This window comes from Suncus etruscus, chromosome 10 (genome assembly GCF_024139225.1).
Source record: "Suncus etruscus isolate mSunEtr1 chromosome 10, mSunEtr1.pri.cur, whole genome shotgun sequence".
In the NCBI taxonomy this organism is placed as follows: Eukaryota; Metazoa; Chordata; class Mammalia; order Eulipotyphla; family Soricidae; genus Suncus; species Suncus etruscus.
In genome coordinates this window covers 43717642-43732763 of record NC_064857.1, presented here as the reverse complement: position 1 = coordinate 43732763, position 15122 = coordinate 43717642, and the positions used below count along the sequence as shown (strand labels likewise).

The 15122-nt window shown below is 41.3% G+C and overlaps 1 protein-coding gene and 1 non-coding gene across 2 annotated transcripts in view; one reads left to right on the top strand and one right to left on the bottom strand.

Moving 5' to 3' along the window:
• NSMAF (neutral sphingomyelinase activation associated factor) overlaps positions 1 to 15122 on the bottom strand; it is a 1015053-nt gene that overhangs the window by 219446 nt on the left and 780485 nt on the right. The gene's annotated exons all lie outside the window — the stretch shown is intronic.
• LOC126021073 (small nucleolar RNA SNORA22) lies at positions 7686 to 7815 on the top strand. The gene has a single exon (XR_007499687.1). It is a non-coding gene; the product is annotated as a small nucleolar RNA SNORA22 (small nucleolar RNA).

Here is a 15122-nt window from a genome sequence, read left to right as displayed (position 1 = left end):
AACAGTTCAGGAATACAGATGATTGAATAGGGGACTCTGAGAAATGACCCCAGAATCACAAAATTTTCCCAAAGTAAAAATGCTGTTCCTTGAGCTTATCTTGCCAGACATTACTCAGACCCCTTTAGCACTGCTCAGGGGTTCCAAGTCATTGCTGTTGATAAATGGGGCCTCCAGGTTATGCAACTTGAATTTCTGGGAATGTGTGGTGTAGAGGTTAAACTGATATAGGATTCATAGAAAGCACTGTCCTTAACTGTTCTTCTCTCTGACACCCCAAACTATGAATGTTGATACAATTGTTATCATGTTACTTAATATACAATATAATTTTAATGAAATTTCTAATCAAAATATACATCATCTTTCTCTGAAAATTCTACAGGTCAGAAAGAAAATGGTATGACATAAGCAAGTTATTGCAAAAGAGAACATTATAAAGCAAATTAACTTTTGGATCAAAAGAGTGATTTTTTTTTATAGAAACAGCAGCTGAAGATCTATAGCTCTAAATCAGTTTTATAAGAAGCTTAATTGTTTTCTATAAATGGCAAAATGCAAAGCATTTGGAATAAAAAGATACTTCTTTATATTTTTTATTTATTTATTTTTATTTACCTATCTACTTTTTGTCGATTTCTTTGTTTTGGTGTGGTTATTGAAGTTGTTGTCTTCATTTATATTTATTTTTTTCTTCTTTTCTTTTATTTCTTTATGTGCTCTGCCATGTTTTTTTTTTTAATGTGACTTCAATAATTCTTTTTTTTTTAATGCATAATTTTTTTTATTTAAACACCTTGATTACATACATGATTGTGTTTGGGTTTCAGTCATAAAAGGAACACCACCCATCACCAGTGCAACATTCCCATCACCCAAGTCCCAAATCTCCCTCCTCCCCACCCAACCCCCGCCTGTACCCTAAACAGGCTCTACATTTCCCTCATACATTCTCAATATTAGGACAGTTCAAAATGTAGTTATTTCTCTAACTAAACTCATCACTCTTTGTGGTGAGCTTCCTGAGGTGAGCTGGAACTTCCAGCTCTTTTCTCTTTTGTGTCTGAAAATTATTATTACAAGGGTGTCTTTCATTTTTCTTAAAACCCATAGATGAGTGAGACCATTCTGCGTTTTTCTCTCTCTCTCTGACTTATTTCACTCAGCATAATAGATTCCATGTACATCCATGTATAGGAAAATTTCATGACTTCATCTCTCCTGACAGCTGCATAATATTCCATTGTGTATATGTACCACAGTTTCTTTAGCCATTCGTCTGTTGAAGGGCATCTTGGTTGTTTCCAGAGTCTTGCTATGGTAAATAGAGCTGCAATGAATATAGGTGTAAGGAAGGGGTTTTTGTATTGTATTTTTGTGTTCCTAGGGTATATTCCTAGGAGTGGTATAGCTGGATCGTATGGGAGCTCGATTTCCAGTTTTTGGAGGAATCTCCATATCGCTTTCCATAAAGGTTGAACTAGACAGCATTCCCACCAGCAGTGGATAAGAGTTCCTTTCTCTCCACATCCCCGCCAACACTGTTTATTCTCATTCTTTGTGATGTGTGCCATTCTCTGGGGTGTGAGGTGGTATCTCATCGTTGTTTTGATTTGCATCTCCCTGATGATTAGTGATGTGGAACATTTTTTCATGTGTCTTTTGGCCAAGCGTATTTCTTCTTTGTCAAAGTGTCTGTTCATTTCTTCTCCCCATTTTTTGATGGGGTTAGATGTTTTTTTCTTGTAAAGTTCTGTCAGTGCCTTGTATATTTTGGAGATTAGCCCCTTATCTGATGGGTATTGGGTGAATAGTTTCTCCCACTCAGTGGGTGGCTCTTGTATCCTGGGCACTATTTCCTTTGAGGTGCAGAAGCTTCTCAGCTTAATATATTCCCATCTGTTAATCTCTGCTTTCACTTGCTTGGAGAGTGCAGTTTCCTCCTTGAAGATGCCTGTAATGTCCTGGAGTGTTTTGCCTATGTGATGTTCTATATATCTTATGGTATTGGGGCTGATATCGAGGTCTTTAATCCATTTGGATTTTACCTTTGTACATGATGTTAGCTGGGGGTCTAAGTTTAATTTTTTGCAAGTGGCTATCCAATTGTGCCAACACCACTTGTTGAAGAGGCTTTCCCTGCTCCATTTAGGATTTCCTGCTCCTTTATCAAAAATTAGATGGTTGTATGTCTGGGGAACATTTTCTGAGTATTCAAGCCTATTCCACTGATCTGAGGACCTATCCTTATTCCAATACCATGCTGTTTTGATAACTGTTGCTTTGTAGTACAGTTTAAAGTTGGGAAAAGTAATTCCTCCCATATTCTTTTTCCCAATGATTGCTTTAGCTATTCGAGGGTGTTTATTGTTCCAAATGAATTTCAAGAGTGTCTGATCCACTTCTTTGAAGAATGTCATGGGTATCTTTAGAGGGATGGCATTAAATCTGTATAATGCCTTGGGGAGTATTGACATTTTGATGATGTTAATCCTGCCAATCCATGAGCAGGGTATGTGTTTCCATTTCCGTGTGTCCTCTCTTATTTCTTGGAGCAGAGTTTTATAGTTTTCTTTGTATAGGTCCTTCACATATTTAGTCAAGTTGATTCCAAGATATTTGAGTTTGTGTGGTACTATTGTGAATGGGGTTGTTTTCTTAATGTCCGTTTCATCCTTATTACTATTGGCATATAGAAAGGCCATTGATTTTTGTGTGTTAATTTTGTAGCCTGCCACCTTGCTATATGAGTCTATTGTTTCTAGAAGCTTTTTGATAGAGTCTTTAGGGTTTTCTAAGTAGAGTATCATGTCATCTGCAAACAGTGAGAGCTTGACTTCTTCCTTTCCTATCTGGATTCCCTTGATATCCTTTTCTTGCCTAATCGCTATAGCAAGTACTTCCAGTGCTATATTGAATAGGAGTGGTGAGAGAGGACTGCCTTGTCTTGTGCCAGAATTTAGAGGGAAGGCTTTCAGTTTTTCTCCATTGAGGATAATATTTGCCATTGGCTTGTGGTAGATGGCCTTCACTATATTGAGAAAGGTTCCCTCCATTCCCATCTTGCTGAGAGTTTTGATCAAGAATGGGTGTTGGACCTTATCAAATGCTTTCTCTGCATCTATTGATATGATCATGTGGTTTTTATTTTTCTTGTTATTGATGTTGTGTATTATGTTGATAGATTTACGGATGTTAAACCAGCCTTGCATTCCTGGGATGAAACCTACTTGATCGTAGTGGATGATCTTCTTAACGAGGCATTGAATCCTATTTGCCAGGATTTTGTTGAGGATCTTTGCATCTGCATTCATCAGTGATATTGGTCTGTAATTTTCTTTTTTGGTAGCGTCTCTGTCTGGTTTAGGTATCAAGGTGATGTTGGCTTCATAAAAGCTATTTGGAAGTGTTTCTGTTTGTTCAATTTCATGAGTCTTGCCAAGATTGGCAGTAGTTCCTCCTGGAAAGTTTGATAGAATTCATTAGTGAATCCATCTGGACCTGGGCTTTTGTTTTTCGGCAGACATTTGATTACTGTTTTAATTTCATCAATGGTGATGGGGGTGTTTAGATATGCTACATCCTCTTCCTTCAACCGTGGAAGATTATAAGAGTCCAAGAATTTATCCATTTCTTCCAGGTTCTCATTTTTAGTGGCGTAGAGTTTTTCAAAGTAGTTTCTGATTACCCTTTGAATCTCTGTCATATCAGTAGTGATCTCTCCTTTTTCATTCCTTGTTGGGGACTGACTTGTTTGAGGCCATTTTGCTGTTCTTTCTGCCATATTACAGCTTTTCACCTAAAAGCCATTTTGCAGTCTTGCTGTGAATTTTTTGAGCTAAAGAGAAAGGCATGCAGCTGCAGGATATAATTAACTCTAGCCCGGAGGAGAGCAACACTGTCTGGTACCGTTATCAGAAACTAGGCCTCACTCCTTAAGACCACAATCCGGAGTGAACTAGGCTATTATCAATAAGTGTATGCTACATTGTCTGTTCAAGATCACTGAGGCAAGCACATCTTGCACCAGCTCCTGATAGTCAAGCAATTAGGAATGCAGCTAGAAGGTCACTAGAAATTTCCATAGAAACAGCACGTTCATCATAACTTGAAGGTCATCCAGCCCCCTAGCCCACTGCCCACTTCCTTGTTTAGAGCATGATTTAATTTCTTTGTTCCTTAAAGCCTGAAATATATCCTTGCCTTGTATGGGCCTTCGCGCCAAAAGTATGACTGACATCACCTTTGTACTGCCCCCTTCTCCTTCACTATAAAAGAAAGAGCTGTAGCCAATAAAGATACCCTTGAACAGTGAGACGCTGCCTTGGGTCTTTATTATTAACCTCTCTCAGATTTTTTACAGTGTGGTTGTGCTTCTACCCAGCAAAATAGGAGTGCGGTTGTCTGAGAAGTCTTCCCAGCTAATTCCTGCTGGCCGGGCCCCCCTGGGGGGCTTCAGGACCCCGCATTTTGGCGCCCAACGCTGGGCTCGAAGACCACCGCCACACTCCGAACGACTACGGGTCGGCGAGTCCGGAGCTGTTTCGTAAATCGCAGGATATACCTCATCAGGGTAGGCGTTGAAACGAGTTAGCCTTAATCAAATATTTAAACTGCAGTTTTTTCAGTCGTTCCGATCACCGCCCCTGATTGGCTTTTGGGGCTTCACCCATAGGATACGCTACCATGGGTGTTTCATTGAGTACTGAACTTAAATTCATTATTGATATTCAGTCTGAGTTGAAAGCCAGACATGTAGAGGTTACCAAAAAGAATATTTGTAATTTTCTTATGTTTATTCATAATGTATGTCATTGGTTTATTATTACCTGTCCAGAAATTGTTGCGTCCACTTGGGACAAAGTAGGACATGAAATGAGTGATTATTTTGTAAATAATGATGATTCACAGAAGGAAAAAATTATGTTCCAATATTGGAGCCTGTTAAGAGATATCATAGTAACTAAAAATGCCAAAACTGCCAAAGATATCATCCATGCCGTTGAGACTCATGTGCAACAGGTCTCCCGTGAGTGTTCCAGAACTCCTTCTCGTTCTAATTCTGTCTCTCATCTCCCTTCTCCCTCTGAGAATCCTTCTCCTTGTCCTCCCTCCACCACTGATTCTTCTACCTTTGCTTCCAAAGTAACTAATGCTCTTAAAGATCTCTCTAATGCTTCTCACTTATATCCCTCCCTTACTTCTGTCCAGGCTTCTGCTCCACCTCAAGAACTTGATTCTCTATGCACCCAGACCCCTGCAGAAGAAGCCGCTGCCTGTCACGGCTCAGCAGTTACACAAACCACACAAACTCTTCCTCCTCCTTATGACTGTCCTGCTCCTCCAAAATGTGCTTTTCCTGAACCTCATAAGCCTACTACTTTAGATTCTCACCTTATTACTATTACATCTATGATTTCACAACTCGCAAACGAGTTTCATCAATCTCGTGAACAAAAAACTGCTAACGCTGCTACATTTCCTGTTCTCATTCCTGATGGCGAGGACCTTCCCCCGCCTCCACCTCAGCAGCCTCTACCTCCTCATTCTAACCTACCCCTCCCTCCGCCCGCTGATCCCCGCCCCCATGAGAGGGCGCAGCGTGATCGCGAGGCACAAGCTGCTGCGGACACAGCTAGACCTCCGGAGGGTCAGACTTCTTTACGCTATGTTACTATTAATGAAAGAGATCTTGCTGAACTGCTTCAAGCAGCATAACCTTATGGGACACAAGCGTACCCTGCTATCTTACATCCTTCCTCAAGCGTCCCTGCCCTGTCGGTCGCTCCACAGCCTCCTCAAGCCTCACCTGCACCCTCTCACCACCATGGCCCTGTCTCTCAGTTTCCTTCCTCTTCTGACCCTTCATCTTTACTTCTGCCGCTGCACCCTCTGTGCAAAATCCTAAACAGCCCTTCACTTCCCTAGCCTCAGCTCCGTCCCTGTTCCACCAAAACCTTTACTCCCCTCACCACCCTCCCCTCCTTAGCCAGCAATTGCAACAATACAAAGCCTTTAATTGGAAAAGCCTCAAAGAGCCATTTCAAGCCGTAACCTCCTATGGCCCCCAAGCCCCTTACGCGCTCTCCTGCTTAGAATCTAAAAGCTGAACTCTTTGTCTCTTGGGAAGTTAACTTTTTTTTTTTTTTCATTGCAAAGCCCCTGCAAATAGGCAGGAATCCTAATCTCTAAGCTCTTATAGCTGGCCTCGCCTCTTTTCATACCTTAAAGGTACAGCACACACTTTCCGGGTCTCAGCTTGCCAACATGGCTCTTGCTGCCCTCTGTGCCTGGAAGTCGCTCCAGAGCCGGCATTCCAGCAGCTCCCCCACACCGGCAACAAACTGTTGCTGCTTTCTCCCCCCCCCCCCTTTTTCTGACTTAAGCTCCCAACTCACCACAATTACATCCATGGTCTCTCACCTCTCTAACAGACTTGATAATGCTCTTGGCTCAAAAACCAGTGCTACCTTTCCTGTCTTTCTCCCTAATGGAGAAAGTCTTCCCCTGCCTGCTCAGCAGCCTCCACCGCGGAGAACGCTCAGTCCCTAACCATGGCAGATTCCCTCCTCTCACCGCTCCCCCTCTTAAAGCTATAGAAATGAAACTACTTGGCCAAATTGAAAATCTTAAACAAATCTTAAGCCTTCAAAAACAGGCTGCTTCTCTTAATTTACAAGTTTCTGCCCTTCAGGCTTTCCCCCGCCCTCCTAAATCTATAGCTGTCTGTCCTCTGCCCACTGAATTCCACGGCCAAGCCCCCCCTCTTGAGAATTCAAAGAAACAAACTAATAAAAGTCAGGCTAAGTGCCATAAAACAGAAACTGCTGCAGTGCCTACAAAAAATTCTAAGGGCACAGTGAGCAGGATAATTACAAAGTATCAGCTGCTAAGCCATAAAACCTTACACTTTGCTGTTAAAACTTTTGAGCCTAATGTACCTTTTACTTTTGCTCAAACCAGCCCTCAGCCTCCTTCAGCCTCTTTCCTGCCAGCCTTGGGAAACAGCCAGCTCAAGCCCTGCCACTCCCACTTTAAGCCTTCCAATTCACCTTGAAATACCCAATCTTTGTTATTCAAAAGAAATCTGAAAAGTGGCATCTCTTGCATATTCTCAAATCAATTAATAAAACCATGATTCTCATGGTGCTTTTGCAACCCAGACTCCCCTCTTCGGTTGCCATTCCCTCTAATTCCAATAATTTAGTAATTAATCTTAAAAGATTGCTTTTTTTTTATATATCATTACACCCTGCTAACTGTAAATAATTTGCCTCTAACCTTCCTGCTGTTAACTGTGCTAGCCCCTCCCCAAGTTATCAGTGAAAAACTCTGCTTCACCTTGTCAGCCCTACACTTCGTCAAATATGTGTTATTAGGTTTAGTGCATTAAGTAGTGTAAAGTAATTATTAAAACATTAAAAAGCAACAGAAAGATAAAGGCAATAAATTTTTTTTTCATGCCTCTCAGAAAATTTTAAAGCAAGGTCATGATTCTGTCACTTTACAGATAACAAAATGTTGGTAAAAGAAAAACTTCTTTGTGTTTTAAAATCCAAACGAACACAAAAGTGTTAAAATTAAGTCTTATATTTCTATTAAAAGTTTTATTTTAATTTTAAGGTATTTACAAAATTATGTAAAAAATAATGTGGTTAGCCTTTTTAAACAATATAGTTAATTTAATGCACAGTAAACACCTAAGTATGCTTTATAGTACCCTTAGTTTTAACTTTGTGCTACAGCAATGGTTGTTCTTTATTTCTGCATTGAAAAAACTATTATTTTAAGTGCATTCAAAATATCAGCACATTATATAAATCTGTATATTTGTGTCGCAGTGAAAAAATAATATTAATAAAAAATATATTATATATAATTTTATAAGTAATATATAAAAGTAACTAAACTATAAGCAAATTAACTAGTATTAAATATAATTTTAGTCTTAAGTTCTAAATGTGTAAATGCATCAGATGTCTTTAACTATATTTTGTAATAATCTAAGCATTTAGTTAATTTAGTATATAATATTTTTTACAAATTATTCACTTAAAGTCTTCATAGTAAAAACAGTTGTTTGTATTTTTAAAATCAGTTTTTATACCTTTAATAATCATAGTTCATGCTATTGTGTTTAATCATAAAAATTTTAACACTTTATTGCAGCTGTCTTACTGTTCTACTGCAAAACCAATTTAAAGAAAACCTATTCATTTACAGCAAATGATTTCATACTTCAGAGTGAAGACTCCTTCTACAGTGCTCATTAACCATTTTACTTAAAAAATTTTTTACTGCTTATTAACCATTTTACTTAATGTTTTAAACTTCAAATTAAAGTTGTTTTAAAAATGTTTTGTGTTAAATCTAAACCTTAAAATTTATTTTCAGCAAAGTTCCACTCCATCTACATTAAGTACTTCTCAAAACTAAAAAAGTTTTTCTACAAATTTTTTTTTTCTCTTCTTCTCACAAACATGTTAGCTAAATATTTAAAAGCGCATGTCAATTTTTTATAAATAAGTCTTAAATCACTCCTTTTATCTGTTTATGTGTCTGTTGTGATGAATGAAAGTGGCCACAAGTGTAAAATGTTGTGTTTAGTGTTGTTTTGTTTTGTCTGTTTGTGTTTTGTCTGTTTGTTATCTCTACATTTTATAATAATACAATTTTTAAAGCCTTATCCATTTTTCAAATTTCAATTAATTTTTTCAACCTGGTTCAGTCTGGTCAGTTCACAAACTGGCATCTTGCAACTAAAAATCATGTGTTAAAAATTATGTATTAAGCTAGCTTTGTCCTTCTAAGAACATGGCGGAAGGTGTGGGAGATGGCAAACCCCAGATTTCTCAATGGCCATCGGGGATAACTTTTCCCTGGAGAATTTCTGGACTTTGCAGTCACCCGGCTTTCCTGTTATGTGTAAGTTCAGGCCTATAGAATATGTATTTATGGCTAAAAAATAGCATCCAGCTTTAACATAATAACTAAAAGTTTAAGAAAAATCCTTTATATTGTTTAAAAAATTTTTTTTTAATTGGCAATTGTTAATTATAAATTTTCTTTTATGCCAAAGTCTAACAGAAGTCAAATAACATTCCCGTGGTATTCAAAAATAACTAGTGTAATGTAAATCGCTAATGTTTTCTGCCTGTATACCCAAGCCAAAAAACTAAGTAAATTCTTAATTTTTATATGAAGTAACCATTTTGCCTCCTGCCAAGCTGTTTTCTTATAAACCTCCTGCTAGCCGCCATTCCTGCAAACCTGTTTCTAACTGACTCCACCTTTGACAATGCTGAATTAGACACTCTGCCTAGCTGCCTTGGATGCCCACCGATGTCGCCAACCAAACCTCCATCCTCTCTACCTCCATCCCTTGGCCGGTCTTGCAAGTCGACCTTTGTGCCCTAGCCATGGGTGCAAGCCTATACTGGGGCACCTCCAATTTCCGCCTGCCTCAACCTCGTGCTGTTAACCCCGATGACTTTTACTCCCCTGCTAGCGGTGGCTGCAACTCTGTTATTCTCCGTGATGTACTACGCCACCCCTTCACCACCTTCTACGTCTGCCCTGGTCACCACTGGCCCCGTTCCAGCGACTATAAGTGTGGCGCTCATAACCAACACTTTTGCGCCTCCTGGGGCTGTGAAACCACCGGAACTGCTTATTGGAAACCCTCTTCCTCCTGGGACTTCATCACCGTTTCACGCCCCCCCGACTCCTCCTTTTCTAAACTGTGATGCATCCTCTGCTACCCGTGGTTGGTGTAACCCCATCCTCATCAATTTTACTGCTGCTGGACGTCAGCATCACTGGACTCAAGCTGTACAATGGGGACTCAAACTTTACATTCGGGGTAACAACCCTGGACTTCTTTTTTCCTCCGTTTACTTAAACAACTGCCAATTTCTCGCCCCCTCGCCATTGGTTCTAATACTTTTCTTCACCCTAATTCAGGTTCTCTACTTCGCGTGCCTTCTCCTCCCCCTCCTCTTCCTTCTGCACCCCCTTCTCTCCGACAACTCACTATGCCTTCCGGTCCTTCTCCGTCCTCTCAGGTTATTCTCAATCTCATGAATACTTTTCCCTCTACAGGCACTTCACCTTATCCACATTCTTCTCAATCCCTTTCTCGACAACGCCGTGAGCCCTTCACCTCCGTTACACTTGCAGTACTCCTTGCTGTTGGCGCTACTGGCGCTGGCACTGGTATCTACTCTCTTGTATCCTCTCAATCCAATTTCCGCACTCTTACTCAAGCAGTGGAACAAGACATTAATGAAATCAAAACTAGTCTGCAATTTCTCACAGATACTGTTAGTTCCCTTGCTGATGTTGTTCTCCAAAATCGTCGTGCTTTAGATTTTGCCCTTATGAAAGAGGGGGGAGTCTGTGTAGCCCTTAAGGAACAATGTTGTATTTTTAAAGACAAAACTGGATTAGTTAGGGACAGCGTTCAACATATTGGTGATGGTATAAAAGATTTTGAAAAACATTTCGATGTAGAACAAGGTTGGTATCAGGATTGGTTTTTCTCTTCCCCTTGGCTCCACACAATCTTGCCCACTATTTTGGGCCCACTCGTTAGCCTCATGCTGCTCTTTTCTCTTGGCCCATGGATTTTCCGCAAAATCACTGCCTTTATTAAGAACCAGGTAGATGAAAAGGCAAAAGCCTCTATTCAGGTTAACTACCAGCATCTAACCCCACGTGACTCCTGTGAAAACTTGGCTTTAATCACCAAGCCGCCTTTCCAGCCACTAAGTTTCCAGGAGATAGAGCGCATAGCTAACAGACGGAGTTCGCTCCGGTACTTGTGCTCTCGGCTGTGGAGACACCTACGACGGGATTAGCAAGGTCCCAGTTAGGGCACGGCCCAAAAAGGCTACAGCGCATAATTCGGATCTCTGCGCGCACCCACGGCGCCTGTAGCCACCTTTTAATGCGGCTTTGGCCGTGTCCGACCTGGTCAAACCTTGTAGCCTAAGACACGGTTCGTCCACCCGCTCACGACTTTCCTTCTTTTATTAGAAGAGAAAGGGGGAGATGTTGGGGACTGACTTGTTTGAGGCCATTTTGCTGTTCTTTCTGCCATATTACAGCTTTTCACCTAAAAGCCATTTTGCAGTCTTGCTGTGAATTTTTTGAGCTAAAGAGAAAGGCATGCAGCTGCAGGATATAATTAACTCTAGCCCGGAGGAGAGCAACACTGTCTGGTACCGTTATCAGAAACTAGGCCTCACTCCTTAAGACCACAATCCGGAGTGAACTAGGCTATTATCAATAAGTGTATGCTACATTGTCTGTTCAAGATCACTGAGGCAAGCACATCTTGCACCAGCTCCTGATAGTCAAGCAATTAGGAATGCAGCTAGAAGGTCACTAGAAATTTCCATAGAAACAGCACGTTCATCATAACTTGAAGGTCATCCAGCCCCCTAGCCCACTGCCCACTTCCTTGTTTAGAGCATGATTTAATTTCTTTGTTCCTTAAAGCCTGAAATATATCCTTGCCTTGTATGGGCCTTCGCGCCAAAAGTATGACTGACATCACCTTTGTACTGCCCCCTTCTCCTTCACTATAAAAGAAAGAGCTGTAGCCAATAAAGATACCCTTGAACAGTGAGACGCTGCCTTGGGTCTTTATTATTAACCTCTCTCAGATTTTTTACAGTGTGGTTGTGCTTCTACCCAGCAAAATAGGAGTGCGGTTGTCTGAGAAGTCTTCCCAGCTAATTCCTGCTGGCCGGGCCCCCCTGGGGGGCTTCAGGACCCCGCAATTCCTGATAGGAGTTATCAAGTTTCTCTCTCTCTCTTTCTTTGTTAGGTTTGCCAGTGGTCTATCAATCTTGTTTATTTTTTCAAAGAACCAACTTCTACTTTCGTTGATCTTTCGGATTGTTTTTTGAGTTTCCACTTCGTTGATTTCTGCTCTCAGCTTTGTTATTTCCTTCTGTCTTCCTATTCTTGGGTCCTTTTGTTGAGCATTTTCTAGTTCTATTAGCTGTGTCATTAAGCTACTCAGGTAAGCTCCTTCTTCCTTCCTGATGTGTGCTTGCAAAGCTATATATTTTCCTCTCAGTACTGCTTTTGCTGTGTCCCATAAGTTCTGAGAGTTTGTGTCTTTATTGTCATTTGTTTCCAGGAACCTTTTTATTTCCTCCTTGATTTCATCTCGGACCCACTGGTTATTGAGCATGAGGCTGTTTAACTTCCAGGTGTTAAAGTGTTTCTTCTGAGTCCCTTTGGATTTCACAAATAATTTCAGAGCCTTGTGGTCAGCGAAGGTAGTCTGCAAAATTTCTATCCTCTTGATCTTATGGAGGTATGTTTTATGTGCCAGCATGTAGTCTATCCTGGAGAATGTCCCATGTACATTGGAGAAGAATGTGTATCCAGGTTTCTGGGGATGGAGTGTCCTATATATATCCACTAGGCCTCTTTCTACCATTTCTCTCCTCAGGTCTAGTATATTCTTGTTGGGTTTCAGTCTGGTTGACCTGTCCAGTGTTGACAAAGCCGTGTTAAGGTCCCCCACAATTATTGTGTTGTTGTTGATATTATTTTTCAGATTTGTCAACAGTTGTATTAAATATTTTGCTGGCCCCTCATTCGGTGCATATATGTTTAGGAGAGTAAATTCTTCCTGCTCTACGTACCCCTTGATTAATATAAAATGTCCGTCTTTGTCCCTTACAACCTTCCTGAGTATAAAGTTTGCATTATCTGATATTAGTATGGCCACTCCAGCTTTTTTATGGGTGTTGTTTGCTTGGATAACTTTTCTCCAGCCTTTTATTTTGAGTCTATGTTTGTTCTGACTATTCAGATGCGTTTCTTGTAGGCAGCAGAAGGTTGGATTGAGTTTTTTGATCCATTTAGCCACTCTGTGTCTCTTAACTGGTGTATTTAGTCCATTGACGTTGAGAGAAAGAATTGTCCTGGGATTTAACGCCATCTTTATTTCAAAATTTGGTGTGTCTTTTGGGTAGTCTTGTCTTAGATTAGGTCTTTCAGTTTTTCTCTTAAGACTGGTTTTGTGTCTGTGAAGTTTCTGAGCTGTTTTTTGTCTGTGAAACCATGTATTCTTCCATCAAACCGGAAAGTGAGTTTTGCTGGGTATAGTATTCTGGGTGAAGCATTCATTTCATTCAGTCTTGTCACAATATCCCACCACTGCTTTCTGACATTGAGCGTTTCTGGTGACAGGTCTGCTGTAAATCTCAGGGAAGCTTGCTTGAACATGATTTCCCCTTTTGATCTTGCTGTTTTCAGAATTCTGTCTCTATCTGTGAGATTTGTCATTGTGACTAGGATGTGTCTTGGGGTGGTTTTTCTGGGGTCTCTTTTGGTTGGTACTCTTCGGGCATGCAGGATTTGATCACATATATTCTTTAGCTCTGGAAGTTTCTCTTTAATGATGTTCTTGACCATTGATTCTTCCTGGAAATTTTCTTCCTGGGTCTCTGGGACTCCAATGATTCTTAAGTTGTTTCTGTTGATCTTATCATAGACTTCTATTTTCGTCTGTTCCCATTCTTTGACTAATTTTTCCATTGTCTGCTCATTTGCTTTAAGTTTTTTGTCCAATCTCTCCTGCTGTATGGAATTGTTATGTATCTCATCTTCCACAGGACCAAGTCTATTCTCAGCTTCTGATACCCTGTCCCAGAGCTTATCCATTTTGTCATTCACTTCGTTTACTGACTTTTTCAGTCCTGTTAGTTGACATGTTATTTCAGTTTGGAGTTTTGTCATTTCTGCCTTCATATTTTCTTGGTTCTTATTAGTGTTCTGTTCAACTCGATCCATGGTTTCTTGGAGTCTGTTGAGCACCTTCCATATTGCTAGTCTAAAGTCCTTATCTGAGAGGTTGATTAGTTGTTCAGTCATTATCTGGTCCTCAGAATTGTCATCTTCATTCTCTATGTCTGATGCTGGCCTGCGTTGTTTCCCCATTGTCACACTTGTATTGTGGGTTTTTCTATGTGTTGTGGTGGTATTCATTGTCAATATGATGTAGGCAGCACACTCCTCTGGCTCCTCCCTTTCTGGATGGGCTGACTTGCCTCTAAGGGAGGGGAGTCCTCCGTGGATGAAGCCTCACACTGGGTCAAATCTTAGGCCCGAGCATGCAACAGAGAAGACAGTCCAGAGAGAAATGTTTGCTTCTGTGATATAGCGCCGTTCTTAGTGTGATTTTTCCTTCTTGTTGCAATGGAGTTCTTTCCTTAGAAAGAGTGCACGGCCCCGTAGCGAAGCGGAGCGGCCGTGCTCCTCTGAGCCTCTTTTTGCCCCACTCGCAAGAGTTTCACGCAAGAGGACAGTAGACAGACATAGACAGGTCACACTCACAGTCTTTCACAGCTGAGCCCCACTGGGCCGGTGTACTTTCGCGGATTTTCCCCACCTGGTGTCACACACAGGGAGCCAGCTTTTCCAAAGGTTAGCCGGTTTTTATGCTCTGAAGTCCCTCCCTGAAAATGGCGTCTGGGCGAGCGAGGTTTCTGGAGGCTCTTTTTGCCCCACTCGCAAGAGTTTCACGCAAGAGGACAGTAGACAGACATAGACAGGTCACACTCACAGTCTTTCACAGCTGAGCCCCACTGAGCCGGTGTACTTTCACGGATTTTCCCCGCCTGGTGTCACACACAGGGAGCCAGCTTTTGCAAAGGTTAGCCGGTTTTTATGCTCTGAAGTCCCTCCCTGAAAATGGCGTCTGGGCGAGCGAGGTTTCTGGAGGCTCTTTTTGCCCCACTCGCAAGAGTTTCACGCAAGAGGACAGTAGACAGACATAGACAGGTCACACTCACAGTCTTTCACAGCTGAGCCCCACTGAGCCGGTGTACTTTCGCGGATTTTCCCCGCCTGGTGTCACACACAGGGAGCCAGCTTTTGCAAAGGTTAGCCGGTTTTTATGCTCTGAAGTCCCTCCCTGAAAATGGCGTCTGGGCGAGCGAGGTTTCTGGAGGCTCTTTTTGCCCCACTCGCAAGAGTTTCACGCAAGAGGACAGTAGACAGACATAGACAGGTCACACTCACAGTCTTTCACAGCTGAGCCCCACTGGGCCGGTGTACTTTCGCGGATTTTCCCCGCCTGGTGTCACACACAGGGA